Source organism: Danio rerio, chromosome 15 (assembly GCF_052040795.2).
Source record: "Danio rerio strain M-AB ecotype USA chromosome 15, GRCz13ab, whole genome shotgun sequence".
Lineage (NCBI taxonomy): Eukaryota > Metazoa > Chordata > Actinopteri > Cypriniformes > Danionidae > Danio > Danio rerio.
Genome location: NC_141035.1, coordinates 32,344,230 through 32,359,647, shown reverse-complemented (window position 1 = coordinate 32,359,647; position 15,418 = coordinate 32,344,230). Strand labels below are relative to the sequence as shown.

The 15,418-nt window shown below is 34.7% G+C and overlaps 1 long non-coding RNA gene across 3 annotated transcripts in view; it reads right to left on the bottom strand.

Annotated features, from left to right (window-relative positions):
- LOC147833704 (uncharacterized) overlaps nt 1–15,418 on the bottom strand; it is a 175,741-nt gene that overhangs the window by 97,250 nt on the left and 63,073 nt on the right. For all 3 annotated transcript variants that reach the window (XR_015509653.1, XR_015509649.1, XR_015509650.1), the window contains one exon: nt 4,854–5,040. This is a non-coding gene — a long non-coding RNA (uncharacterized LOC147833704). The remainder of the gene's footprint in view (nt 1–4,853; nt 5,041–15,418) is intronic.

Here is a 15,418-nt window from a genome sequence, read left to right as displayed (position 1 = left end):
TGAATGGCCATTGCAGTCAAATTTACTCACTACTTTCCCCATGCCTTTAAATATTATCTAGCAACTCACTGCAAACAAAAACATAACTTTACTTTAAACATGCCTTTCAAAACAACATTTTAACTGTGTGTTAAAACTTTTCTCTCCTGCTTGTCAGACAAATTGACGTATACACCTTTATGGGCAGTCTAGTAACGCACAAGTACACAGTTATAGGCTATAATACTTTGGAGTTATTTTTCTTTATTATTCAATCAATAAAATAATAATGATTTATTAAAAAAACAAATGTCAATGATAATAACATATTTTGAAATGCAAAAACTATTGTCCTATCATGCAGTTACCACAATTTTCATTGCACACTCATTCATTTTGTTCTCTGCTCTGCTGTCATTTATTGCGCATCTAGATTCTTTGCTTGCAAGTTGTTTTGAGAAATGTTTTGCTTGTGTGTTGAAAAGTTTTGAAACCATATATGCAGGGGTTAATTTTGTGTCTTTATTATTCAAACAAACATATAAAGTTTTGACCAAAATTGGGTACATTGTAACAAAAAAAATAAAAGATCAAATAAAAAATGTCATGGATAAAAAAAATAATAATAATTGCATAAAATAAAATATCGCCATTGTCTGCAGTTACCACCACGTTTTTCATTGTGCGCTCATTCATTTTGCTTTCTGTTCTATCATTTTTTTGCAGATCTAAAACCTTTGCGAGTTCAAAAGTGTTGAACTCTGCAGCTCAGTAGGTGGTATCTTCCCTCCAGGGTGAAAGACCTTATTCTATTGGTCAATCTTAATTGAGGTCACAGGTTGGCCATGCCCGCTATGCTTTCGCGATTTGGACTGAACTCACTTCAGTGACAAAAGCGAGCAACAGGTCTTCTCCGAGGTAAGTTAACTAAAACTGTATAATAACTTGTATATTACTATTCATATTTCCTAACTGATAATAATACAACAACAAATCTAACTTCATATATTACAAAATAATATATTTTTAGGGTAATGATCTTATAAAATATAACCAATCTCGATTGTGAAATCTCAAAAAAAGCTTTGGATGTAAATATGATGTAACAAAAACTGCATTCGGTCTTATATGTACGGTCAGAATGACTGCTATGAGCATTTTAGTAGTTGTAGAACTCTGGTAGTTTCAGTGTTGATGACAACAAATATCAATGGGTGTTAAATGTTGTTGACTTTCATGGCTTTCAATGTATGAACAAAACACTTTGTTACACACAATTTCCATACAGCCAATATGAGGGTGAGTACATAATGCCAGAATTAGCATTTTAGGTGCTCCAACCCTCCAAAGCACTGAAAAGCAAATCAACAATTGGTGTGAACGGTACTGTGGTAAAGAACCACACCAGCCTCAGGTCACTGGAGACTTGGGGATTGACCCATTGATAGATAAAGACGAAGGTCTCAGCGGTCAAGCTCGTTATCCGTGGCCACTCTGTTAGAGCCCTTATTTCCAACAAGACAGAGGATTGGAGAACCAAATACAACAGTATTGATTTTGCAATTGATAGTTGCATGCCTGCTATTGATCAGGATCAAGCATCTGCCATTTGCAGAGGTGTGCGTTTTCCATTGGTAGCGGGTTTGCAATTAAGAGCCGATTAGCATTCCAAGCCCATGTGTGATTTGTTGTAATGGGTGTTCATTAACTTGCTACTTTGCTTTTGGAGGTCAGAAGACAGATCCCAGAATCCCAAGGGCTTTAGCCTTTTGCACCTCTTTTTTGTGCTGTTTTATTCGCACACAATCGGTTTTCTGTTATTCAGAGTATAGCATGCAATTACAGAACACATCCATAAGTCTGTTTTTAGATGCAGAAGGAGAAATGTGAAGTACTAGAGGCATAAATGAGGTATTATAATTCAAATGCAAGAGGATTATGGTTTAGTTGTCAATGTTTTTCAACCTCGTCAAGACTTTCAGCCAACCCAGAGACCCCCTACTATGAGAATCAAGAGATTTTCTTGGAAAAACTGTGTATTTACTTTGATTAATGACATTAACAAACATTATTGTATTATGCTAAACTAGTGTTGACCTAGTTTCTAAATTAGCAAACCTTTAATTTGCCATATCCTGGGTTTATTGCACTACACAGAGAAACTGCTTTTAATCAGCGTTGATTTTACTCTACATTGGATTGATCAAATCAGCTAAAGATGAGGCGTATGCGATACTATTATTTAATATTTATTCAGATTAGATTCGACAACATTCTTTATCTAGAATATATGGTTGCAGCTTATTGTAAGGTGTTCAGTGTAACTATTTATTAAACTACAGAGTAATATTAATTAATTACATGTACTTACTACAGCATATGGTTAGAGTTTGAATGTGGGTTAGCATTAGGGTAAGTTACATGAGCAATATCACATGAGTAGCAGTGTGATGTGGCTGTATATCAGCACTGGTGGGAGGCGTGCATTGGCAATTGACAATATGCAGCAACATCGCACTGCTAGAAGTGATATTGCGTTTATACAACAGGTTGATGGCATAATCGTGTATATAGAAAAGAAAATCAAACACGGAGAGTGTCGAAATCCTTTTCTAAGAGGAATTACTTTTTGCCGCCATTCATTCACGCTTGCAGCTGGCGGTCTGAACAGCAGAAACTGTTGCTACTTCACCACTGTCACTTTAGAGCTAGCGTTTGAATGATTCTCTAGCATAATGTCTAAAGTGATGATAAAACAATTGCAATCGAGAGATCACAATAATTGACCCCCGAAAAAGCCAAAGCAATGCAAATCACTACTATATTACTTTTGTGCTTGCGATAAGGAAAAATGCTAAACACATGGGGGCATTTCTTCTTTATACTTCTGTTTACTGAACTAGTCTGCAGTAACGAAAACAGGAGACTTACAAGAAACAGAAGGCCATCTCTGGTTTCAAGACTTTGAGATGAGTCCCATCTCACACTCAACACAATACAAGTACTATGGTATAAATACAGCACTACAACATACAAAATAGAGCGATCGACTTAAAAAGTGATTTAAAATGATTTGATCAGCTTATGCGGTCTCTGTCGCCATCTTGTGGATGGACAACATCAACCATCTTTGGTCTGCTCAATGACAGGCTAATGGCTGCAGACGTGTTGTCTCGCATAAATTATACATTTTTAAAAATAGGCACTATCCTTATAAATAAACTGCATAGTGGAAATCTAAACAACAACATTCTTGACTAAAAGTGCCTCAAAGGTACATTATGTTTACCAACAGCTGCACTATTTGTCAAACTGTAGACTGTCCTCTGCTCTACACAAGGGTGTAGAGACTGGACAAATATCACATCAGCCATTCAAATTCAAAAACCAGGCAGAACTGTCATGTAATTTATGCATAATTATTGTAATTACTATTGTAAGTACATGGAATGTAAAATAAGGACACCTTAAAATAAAGTATTGAAAAATATATCCAATTTTTTTTTAATTATGTAATTTTCATTTTTATTTAGTGTAACGGAATTTACTAAAGTAATTAAAAACTGCTACATATGTAAGTATTCTTTGTTGTAGTATTCAGATGTTTTAGAAGTTATTTTGTAATGTATCCTAAAAGTGTATAAATAAAACATTTTTTTAAGTAACTAAATATAAACTTATATAAAAAAATACAAACAATTACGTAGCCAAACAATCTATTAAAATGGGTACCAAAAGGTTTTATTAGTTAGCACTAGCTAATGCAATAGTAATCATGAATTAACAATGAAGAGCACACATTAATAAGCATTGTTTTAATCTTTGTCAAATAAAAATATAGTAATTCGGTAATGCATTAGTGAACATAACCCGATGGTAAGTGAACAATGGCTTCATTCAGCATTTCATATTTTTGGTAATGTTAACTCCTAGGCAGTTCAGTGGCTCAGTGGTTAGCACTGTTGCCCCACAGCAAGAAGGTCATTAGTTGAAGTCCCGGCTGGGCCAGTTGGCATTTCTGCGTGGAGTTTATATGTTATCCCCATGTTCGTGTGCCCCACAGTCCAAAGACATGCAGTGTAAATGAATTGGATGAACTAAATTGGCTGTAGTGCATGTGAATGTCAGAGTGTATGGGTGTTTCCCAGTACTGGGTTGCAGCTGGATCTGCTGCGTTAAACATATGCTAGAATAGTTGGTGGTTTATTCCACTGTGGCGACCTCTGATAAAATCAGAGACTTAGCCTAAGGAACATTTATGAATAAATGTTAACTCATATTCTAATTGACATTATCTCTTGACATTAGCAACTTAATTAGTTTACATTTACTTACTAATGTATTTGTTTAATTATTAAAAATAATTAATTATTAAAAATATTCAATAATTATTAGAAAAGTAAAATTAACAATTTATATAATTATTAAAATATACATAATTGTAATTAATTACATATTTGAATGTAATCAAATTAATGAAGATTACAATTATTCATAATAATAATTAAATTTACATAATTTACTTAATTTATTATTTGCAATAATTTGTTTATTTCGCCCCTTGCTATCAGGCCTGAGAGTCATCTTTACATCTCATCATCAGCTCAATTCCTGAGAGCTGTGTAACTGTATACAAAGGACATACCAGAGTCCTGTGTTTGTATTGCCCGTGTCAAACTGCTGTCAGACTATGAACACTGACAAAGCCTGAATTATTCTTCCAGAGAGCAACGTCGCAATGTTTTTCACCGAAGCGCTGCTGCAGCAAGACTTCATATTCAGTAGATCAATGTGGCGTCCAATAACATGTAGTGTAGCCTTGTAAAAGCGTCTTCTGTCTGTGCCCGTCTGTGTGTGTGTGTTTGCATACATACTGAACGGCAAGGGCTGATGCTGGTGTTTGAGCTTGTATCCGCTGATGCATGAAATGGAAGTGAGACGAGCGTCTGCTTAAGCCTGTCCTCATGTCTTCATGTCCTCCTCCACAGACCCGCAGCATCAGGACATTGATCCTGCAGCTAGTGCTGAAGTGAGCAACGGCTGGCCTTGAGTTTGTGAGTCCTGTAATTCAGACACAGACATGTTTACAAGCCAGAAAATGCCACACAAATTCTCTAATTAGAGCTTAATAAAAGAGAGGCCAGGAGGTTAAAAGAGATCACGGTTGATGAACAAGGCATCTTTTTAAGTTGCCTCACTATGTTTTTTTAAAGCAGAGTGCACAGTTATTTAAAAAAATATAATATATACATATATTATTATAAAAACATATTTAAAAATATTTATGTTTTCTTTATGTACATATTTTTTATTTTACATGCATTTTATATATATTTGTCACAATCACCAGCTATCCAGGATTGTAGGAATCAGTCACTTCCACTCACAACTACAAATCTGTTACCATATGGACTACAAATCCTGTCATGCACCACACACTCACAGTTGTTCAGAACTGATTACATGGATTTTAAAAAGCAGCATTAGTGGCTGAGTCTTGTTTTACTGTGCGTGACATTACAATGCGTTTTCCTTTGCCTTGCCATTTACTTACGTTGTATGCTGCCTGCCTTTTGAATATTTGCCTGTTTATCAACCACGCCACTGTATTTCCTGAATACATCTGTTTGTTCCTGTATTGACACTGCTTGCCTATACAGTATATATTCGGTTGAAGTCAAAATTATTAGCCCCCCCTGTTTATTTTTCCCCAACATCTGTTTAATGGAGAGTATATTTTTCATCACATTTCTAAACATAATAGTTTTAATAACTCACTTCTAATAACTAATTTATCTTATCTTTGCCATGATGACAGTAAATATTATTTTACTAGATATTTTTCAAGACACTTCTATACAGCTTAAAGTGACATTTAAACTTAGGCGGTAATCAGGCAAGTTATTGTATAACAATGGGCTAATAATTTTCACCCTTAAAATGGTTTTTAAAAAATAAAAACGGCTTTTGTTCTAGCCAAAATAAAATAAAATAAACTTTCTCCAGAAGAAAAAATATTATCAGATATACTGTGAAATTTTTCTTACTCTATTAAACATCATTTGGGAAATATTAAAAAAAGAAATGTAAAAAAAGAAATAGATATATTAGAGGTGTAAATCAACATTGGTCTCATGGTTCAGTACGGTTACGATTATCATGCCATCGTTTCGGTTAAATTCTCGGTTCATCGACAATGCTTTCCATACACAGTTTTATATTTTCTTTACAGCACAGCAAATCTTGTATTAAAATGTATTAATATATCTATATATTATTTGTAATACAATTGTTTCCATTAATACAAGTCAGATAAATGAACTGTACCTTTAAAAACTCAAGTACATGCACAGAACAACATGGGCATTTAAAGAAAATCAACAAATGTAAATATCCTGCATGCTTTCTGAGCCTTGTCTAACGATTTCTTTCTTACACCCCTATGATTGATCACATGCTGAAAAAGTTGCGACTGGCTCTAAAGCTTTGACGTTGTTCACTGATGAGTGACACTGATCTGTGATAGAAGTGGTGGTGAAAACTCACTCTGCAGACACTTGCTCATGTCTGTATCCAGAAGTATTGCTATAACAGCCTAGAGGAGAGGAAAAAAGTCACTCCAGCAGTATAAATGGGCCACAGTGAGAGAGAGAAATGGAGTTTACTTTCATTTTCTCAATTGCAGTAAAATAGGGGCTTCAGAATGTCTGTGGAACAAACACACACGCAGTGAAAATGTGCACAGTTTTTGCGTTTTTAAGTAACTGGAGTGTTGCAAATACTCGCGCTCGCCTCCCTCACCATAGTAAGCTACGGATACATAGCGCATATGAGATTTATGACGTCAGTATATAATAACCGGTTATGATTATTACTAAACTCGATACCAACTTGTCCGCGTCTGCATCGTGGTGCACTAAATAAACAATACATTTTGACACCAACATATATATATATATATATATATATATATATATATATATATATATATATATATATATATATATATATATATATATATATATATATATATTATATATATATTATATATATATATATTTTTTTTTTATTCAATGTTTCATATCTTTTTGTCAAACTAAATTAAATTTTTTAAATAAAAGTTTATTATTATTATTATTAGTTTTAGATTACGATAAAAAACCCAGTTCATGATTAAAATAAGTGCTAGTGTTAACATAACTTAATCTGACATTAATTATACATAAACAAATCCAAAAAAAAATGCTTTGCATTGCTTATTTAAGTTTAACATACTTTAGTAGAGGGCTCCAACAGTTGAAGATGTCATGGTTGCAGCATTTGTTAATTTATTTTTATTTATTTTGTTTGATCCCTGAAGCAAAACTAGCTGCCTTAAAGTCTGCATCTGGCAACCCGTGAACTGAAGGGTCACTCGTCTCTGTGGTCTTTACAAATGTACCACTAACTTTATGGCCGAACAAAATGTCTGTAAACCATTTTAATGGTCTAAATCAGAGAACAAACTATCCCATGTGATATCTGTGCCTCTATTTCTGCCAGCTCGCATCCAAATATAAGCTCCATGTCCTCTGAGTTCCACTGTTTATAGACGGTGAGTCAGTAAAAGAGCTTTCTCTGCGTCTGCTGACCTGTAGGTGTATTATGAGAAAGCCAGCTGCCTATAGCTGAGGTTAATTCATCACGACATGGTCAATGAGGATCACACTGCTGTGGCCTGCAGGGAAACCCACATTAGTCTGCTGTCCACTGCACAACACGTCTTGTTCGGAGGGAGAAACAGATCCATAAATAAAAGCACAGATCCCAGCATGGTTTTATCGCTGCAATGTCTTACGAAATCAAATATCAACTTTGGGTTAAACAAACTGAAGGGAAAATATGTCTGTTCTGAGAGCTAGTGGGGCTTTATATTATTTATTTAGGATAATATATGTTTATTTTATAATAATTATGTATCATTAGTTGAAGACCAAATTATCTTCCTTTAAAATGTAAATACTTTATCAAATAATTCTGAAGGGCGGCTTAATGGCCATGGTGACAGTACATGATATTTTATTTTGCAATATACTAGGATTCAGCTTAAAGTGAAATGTAAAGGCTTAACTAGGTTAATTTGGTTAACAAGTCAGGTTAGGTTAATTAGGCAAGTCATTGGACGACAAAAAGGAGGGATAAAAATATTGAGCCGAGAAATTTGTTATGTGTGGCGTTCACTCTTGCCCATAATTACTTTCAATTTAATCTTGTTTGTCCTTTTTTCCATTTCAGTTTTCTATTGGTTGATTTGGTGATGTCGGATAAAACTTCTTGTTCTTGCTCATTCCTCCATGTCACCAGAGTTTCTGACGGCTTTATTGTTGTGTTCCCCTTTATGTTTTCCTTTTGACATTTATTTATAGGGGGAGTCCTAACCGGTTTGTTTGGTTATTTATTATGTCACTGGGCTCCCCTACTCTTGTTATTTTGGATTGTTTTTGCTGATTACGTTATGCTAATAAATAAGTTAGTCGGAGGACTTTGGCTGTTGTTTATTTATGTTACAATGTCTTAGGATCACAAGTTGTATTTAAGTAGGGACGTAACAAAATTATTATGATTTTGTTCCATTTTTTATTCCAACTGAAATAATTTCTCCAGAAGAAAAAAAAAATATTAGAAAATACTATAAAAACTTCCTTGCATTCCTGTTAAATATAACTTTGAAAATATTAGAAAATATTTAAAGCACAGCACAGTAACTTACAATAGTTTTGGGTTCAACTGTATGTATTATTGTATAATATGTATAATATTAATAACTGCAATATGTCAATAACACAATAAAAATAGTAAATGAATAATCAAATAATAAATTCATTCATTCAGTTTTCACAGCACAATGAACCGCCAACTATTTCAGCATATGTTTAACGCAGCTAATGCCCTTCCAGTCGCAACACCCATATACTCTCACATTCACGCACACACTCGTATACGATGGCCAATTTAGTTCATTCAATTAGTCTTGAGTGCATGTCTTTGGACTTGGGAAAACTGGAGCAAAAAACTCCACACAGAAATGCCAACTGGCCCAAACAAAACTCGAACCAGCAAACTTCTTGCTGTGAGGCAACAGTGCTAACCACTGAGCCTCCATGCTGCCCAAATAATATATGGTAAATGTATTATTTGCTATTGTCAAAATTAAACAAATATCCACATATATCTTACATTTAATAATTAATGTGACTATTATTATTGTCAATAGTAATACTAATAGTTGTTGTAGTTATGTAATAATGCATATAAAACTTAAAAAGAAATTAACAAACACCCAGAAATGTACGTTGCACTGGACAACCCGAATGGCTAAATTATGACAGAATTTTTTTTTTAATTTTGAGGGATGAACTGTCCCTTTACCTTCAAGAGCCATCCCTTCAGTTTGCAACAAAGAGATGTCCCTCATTGCTTCAAAGTACCCAATTAACACAAGGCGAGATCTGCTGGAGAAGTATTTGGGGAAATCAAATTCCTTTTCAACAGGCCCCTCGCAGGAAAGCCAGCACTAGGCCCCTTTATCTAATATATGCCAAGAATAATTAGGTTATTGCAGCACTGCCTGTTGTTGCTCAGTAATTAGGCTCGTCTCTTATGGATTCACTCCAGGTCACGATGACCTTGAGGAAGAAGGAAAAAATTGCCCACTATTGACATCCAAAGTGAGGATCGCGGGTCAATTCCCTGAGCCGGCAGGTGCACCCCGATCACGTACTGTGTGCTTCAGCGGCGGCCATGCGGAAAAACACTGGATGTTCAGGACGCCGAGATGAAAAGGAATGTATGATGAAGTGAACCAAGGTCCTTAAGGAGACAATGAAGTCTCTGCGCCTCCCTCACGCATCTGTAGCTCACGCTCTTGGCCTTGCTTTTGAGGTAACTTAGAAAAAACGCAAGGGCAAGTAGACTAAACCACGCAGTTTTGTCAAAAGAAACTTTCAGATGCACTTTTTGTTGTGCTCATGAATTAAAAGGCAGTTCAGACTGGCTCCTTCATCTAAACTATAATCTAAGCTGCATTCATACAGATTAAATAGACTCTAAACTGAACTGACTTGATCTGAATATATCATACAGATTTTCTTCATTGCAGATTAGTTTGAATTTGATTAAGTTTGCATTAGGGTTTTTGCTAATTTCCTGTTTATTACAGTGAAGCTACTTTGAAATGATTGGTTTTATTAAAGGTGAATATGTATTTTATATTTTATATTTTAACCACTATAGAGGCACACAGTAGACCTCATGGATGTTGTGTCATGGTTTATCGGTCCAGTAAAACAATCGCAAATTCGAAAAAGAAATAAACATCATTGTAAGGGGTTCCATTTAGTCTTTTTGAAAGTTTACCCTGCTTTCAGCTTAACTGTCCTACATGTTTACAGCAGTGTCACTGTGTTTAAAAAAAAGAATATTGTATTGGACTACTGTATGAAGCAAATAAAACAAAACACAAAGTCACATCATTTGTTAAATAAATAAGCAGTGTCTTAACATCCATATGAAAGCATATGGATGTCAGTCTTTGACATTACTGGACTTTGCTCCATACACCTTGATGCTCATGACAAGAGTAGCATGTGTGGTTTTATTTTTTATTTTTTTAAATGAGATGAGAATTGCCATCATGCATGAACGAATAATATTTTTGCACTTTTACACATGATAATAATCCATGGTCATATTACACTAGTGGTCTCAAACTCAATTCCTGGAGGGCCGCAGCTCTGCATAATCTAGCTCCAACCACCTCCAACTCACAACTTAATAGTCTCTAGTAGTCTTGAACAACCTGATTATTTGGATTAGCTGTGTTTGATTAGGGTTGGAGCAAAACTGCAGAGCCGCGGCCCCCCAGGAATCCAGTTTGAGACCTATGCATTACACAAAACTGAAACCACACGTCTAAATAACATAAGAATATTTTTTGAGACACCCCAAAATTTTACAAATCATGTTTAAGGGGAACCCCATAGTTTGCATCCTGCACAACATAACGTAACATAAAAGTAACGTAATGTAACAATGTAACGGAACATAAATAGTCCCTATAACAGTGGTCACCAAACTTGTTCCTGGAGGGCTGGTGTCCTGCAAGTTTTAGCTCCAACCCTAATCAAACACACCTGAACAAGCCAATCAAGCTCTTACTAGGTATACTTGAAACACCCAGGCAGGTGTGTTGAGGCAAGTTGGAGCTAAACCCTGCAGGGACACCGGCCCTCCAGGACCATGATTGGTGACCCCTGCCCTATAACATTACTTTATAACACATCAAACTGATTATAGTGCTTTTTCATGACAATATTTGTGTATTTTTCTGTAAACAAAATATTTGTGTACCTTTGCTTTCCCTGGAATGCAATATAAAGGCTTCCCTCAGGGGTCACCTTGTAAATTATATCTGTAATTTTCTAGGAAGACAATGCTATCTGCCAAACACGTCTGTGCTTTAAAGCTCAAATCTGTGGTGATAAATATATGCATACTGTATTTTCATATAGTGAAAACAGATTTTGTTAATTCGTGCTGTTATGCAATGAACAAGCCATTAAAGATCTTCTGTCATCCACATTCTGCCAACATGGCTGCTTACAGTGCGGTAATTGGTCATATTGGATCCTTAATCAAAACGCTCATTGTTTCTGCTGCGATTACAGTCCCATATGCTGAGATGAAATGAAACAATTAAATGTGATGGAAGCCAAAAAATGTGTAAAGAGAAATTTCCAGTTGCATTGAACACCCATAATGGGACTAATGTGTCTCATATAAAAATAATGCACGTTTGTCTGATTCTTGTATTGCATCCCTGTGTTTTTGTTATGTATAAGGGGAAATCTCTTCGCAATTAAAATGTACATGTATTACACAAATATTATTATACTCTGTCATGATGACACGTTTATGAGTTGCTAGAGGCAGGATTGTAGAAGTAATCGATGTGCATCTTTTTCTTTTCTGGCAGGTTTGTCTTGTGTGCTGCTTCAGGCGAGATGATTGAGCAATGTAATAAAAAAATAAAACAAAAATAAAAACAAAATAATATAATTAATAAAAAATAAAATGATCATTATGATGGGGCAGTGGGTAGCACGTTCACCTCACAGCAAAAAGGTCGCTCGTTCGAGCCTCGGCTGAGTCAGTTTCTGCTGTGGGGACCCCAGATTAATAGAGATTAAGTTGAAAAGAAAATGAATGAATTAATGAATAATAAATAAATAAAATATTTTATTTGATTATGCAGTTTTTTAAATAATAATTAAATACATTTTATTTTTATTTTAAATATTAGCATTTTCGTTTTAGTATTTTTCCCTGAATTTCTAAAATCTTGATTGGCTTTTTTGTTTTAAGAAGTCAAAATAGTTATTTGTTATTTTATTATATAAACATTGCATTCTTGATTATTGCATATTTTCATTTACTATTTTAATTATTTTAAAACATGCAGTTAAAAATATTGGAAATTAACTGCTACAATATTATATTATATTATATTATATTATATTATATTATATTATATTATATTATATTATATTATATTATATTATATTATATTATATTATGCAACATAAATATTTAACTTTTATGGGTATAACTTTAGTTAAATACATTAAATAATATTATTTAAATTACATGTATATAGACACTTGTATCTTCACATTAAATGTTTAAATAATTTTATTCAAATAATTAACATAAAAAACATTAGGTTTTACCTATATAATATATGCAAATAAAATGTTTATATATTTAAAATGCATTTTATAATTATTTTTTTATAAAATGATCATTTAAAACAGAATTTTATAATTAATATAAAGAATATACACTTTTTTATTATGTTGACAAAACACTAAAAATCTACTTAGCTTAAAAATGAATCTGAACAGCCATGATGAATCTGACAGAATATTCTGACAAGACACATTGAGAAATAAACTGGATATGTGTTAAAAGCAGATAAAATCAGCAAGAGGTCAGTGCAGGGGTCATGAAGCCATCAGCAGGAAACAGGGGAGGTCATAAAAGGTCAGACTGATAAACACCTTCATTGATGGCAGTGAGTCACCAGTGGACAGGAAATGAAGAGCTCCGCCCCTCAGGGGTTATGAGGAGTGAAAGGTCCCGCTGAGGACAGTGCCGAATGACGCAGGACAGCACAGATGAGCAGGCAGTATTGGTGCAATAAAAGATCTGAATCACCTCCTTCTAGACAGGACAGTATAATGTCAAGTCATACATCTACTCAAGGACTACAGCATTTCACAACCTTCTAAAATCTGCATAAATTCATACAAGAATATATGCATCCATTAAAGAAACCCAAATGGATTAGTTCACTCACAATTTAAAATATACTCACAATTTATTCACCTTTCACTTGTTACAAACCTGTCTGGATTTCTTTCATTTTGTCTGACACAAAGCGAGATGTTTTGAAGAATGCTGGGAATTGGTAGCCAATACACTTATTTCATGTGGTTGCCATTTTAAAGAACCAAAGCGAGGCTGCGCTGGGAAGAATCCCGGAAGTATAGGACCAGCACTGTAAACATTGCAATAACATGCTGTGGACTACATCTCCAGCTGTTGTCGAGATTTCAAAATTCAGAAATGGTGTGAACATCACTTTAATATCATTCAGTAAGTTCAATTTAAACAATTAAAAGCAAATGAGCACCAAACAACATCACAATCTCTGTAAGAGTAATACGCTCGAGTGTCCTCCTGGGCTTCAGTTCATGGCACCAGTTAAACACTATGGGGAAACTTCCCTGCTTCAGCCAAGTAACCCTGTGAGCAATAAAACACTGCAGTCCTCTGTAGCACACCCTCGTGTTGTCTGTAATAGTGTTGTCTCGGCACTGAAGTTTTAAATACGTCCAATTCCTGCTAACATTCAAGTGCCGTTGAGCGCATTCATAAAAAGCGATTATTTACCATAGTATTCACTGGTGCTCAACAATTTACCGCTCGTCACCCAGTACAAACACAGATACACGGACACTGGAGCGTGAAGCAGCCGTGAATATATAGCCGAGGAATCAGTCGAGTCATCAAGCAGATCGCTCTTCTGTGTTTGTACTCGGTAAACAGCGGAGGGTGAACTGATGACCTTCTCGGCCAATCACAGTCATTTCTGTCGAGCAAGTGAACACAATGGCAAATCAGCGCTGTTTTAAGAAAGCCATCAACAGTGTCTTAAATGTTAAGGGGAAATTTATGTTTTTTCTTTTAATTCAGTATCGTGACAAGTCTAATATGGTGAAAGAATCAGCTTATTTTACTCGAGTTTGATAAATGGCATCTAAAATGTGTGTTTGGGAAAGAAAACGTTAACTAACTAGTGCCAATTCCCTTAACTTAGCTGAAAATGAGGTCTGATATCCCTTTTTATTTTCTCCATTCATTCAGAATGGACCTTCGGGTCACTCTGTGAAATTATAAATTTGTGTCACGTTCTCTTCGCTGATAAGATATACACCCAAGTACACAACGTTCCTATGTAACTCTCAACGATACTTTCGGGTTTCTTCCAACCACAGCAAGAAAAATGGCGGCCGCATGAAATCAGTCTATAGCTATGTTTCTATCAGAAGATGCAAATTCAATTCATGCACAAAACCGGAATATTGCATATAAGACATGCGAATGAAGCAACGTGAAAGAGAACAAAATCGTCACTTCCTGATAAACTGGTGTCAAATATCAACAGTAAAGACGGAATTTGCTGCAGTGTGAGAAGCTGTGTGAATCTTTTCTTTAATTAATAAATTATTTGCGACTCAGAAGACGATGCTGTGACACAATGAACACGTGGTGGTGTTTTAAAATGTGAGACGTGGAGCACAGATGCTTTTGACAGTTTTGGAGGTAGTTGATGATATAATAACATTAATAGTGAAATGGTTAAGGTGTTTTAGAATGGCCAAAACAACATTTCAGATGTTTTACAGTGTGCTCAGCCTGCTGGTCTGTCCATTCACATGTTGTACACATGATCTCTTATAACAAAATCACATGACCCTTTAACGTGCATACTGGAATTTGTTCGGTAAAAGTGTTTCCATCGTAGTTTATGCACATATTTTCTTATCAAATAAAAAGTTTTTCCACTCTCTTACCCCTCTTCCCCTCTCTCTACTTCCATGCTTTCCCTTTTCCATTATTGTCCTATATAAATAACGGTTAAAAACCCATAAAAATAATTTTAAAATATTCTAAATACACAAATGAGGTATAATTTCACCAATTTTGTAATGATATTATTCACATATTAATATTCACAAATTGTGTAATATTACTACTTGTTAAATAATTGGCATATATTCTACTATGACAAAATCGGAACATTAAAAATATCTTGTTTCTTGATTTTCCCGTTTTA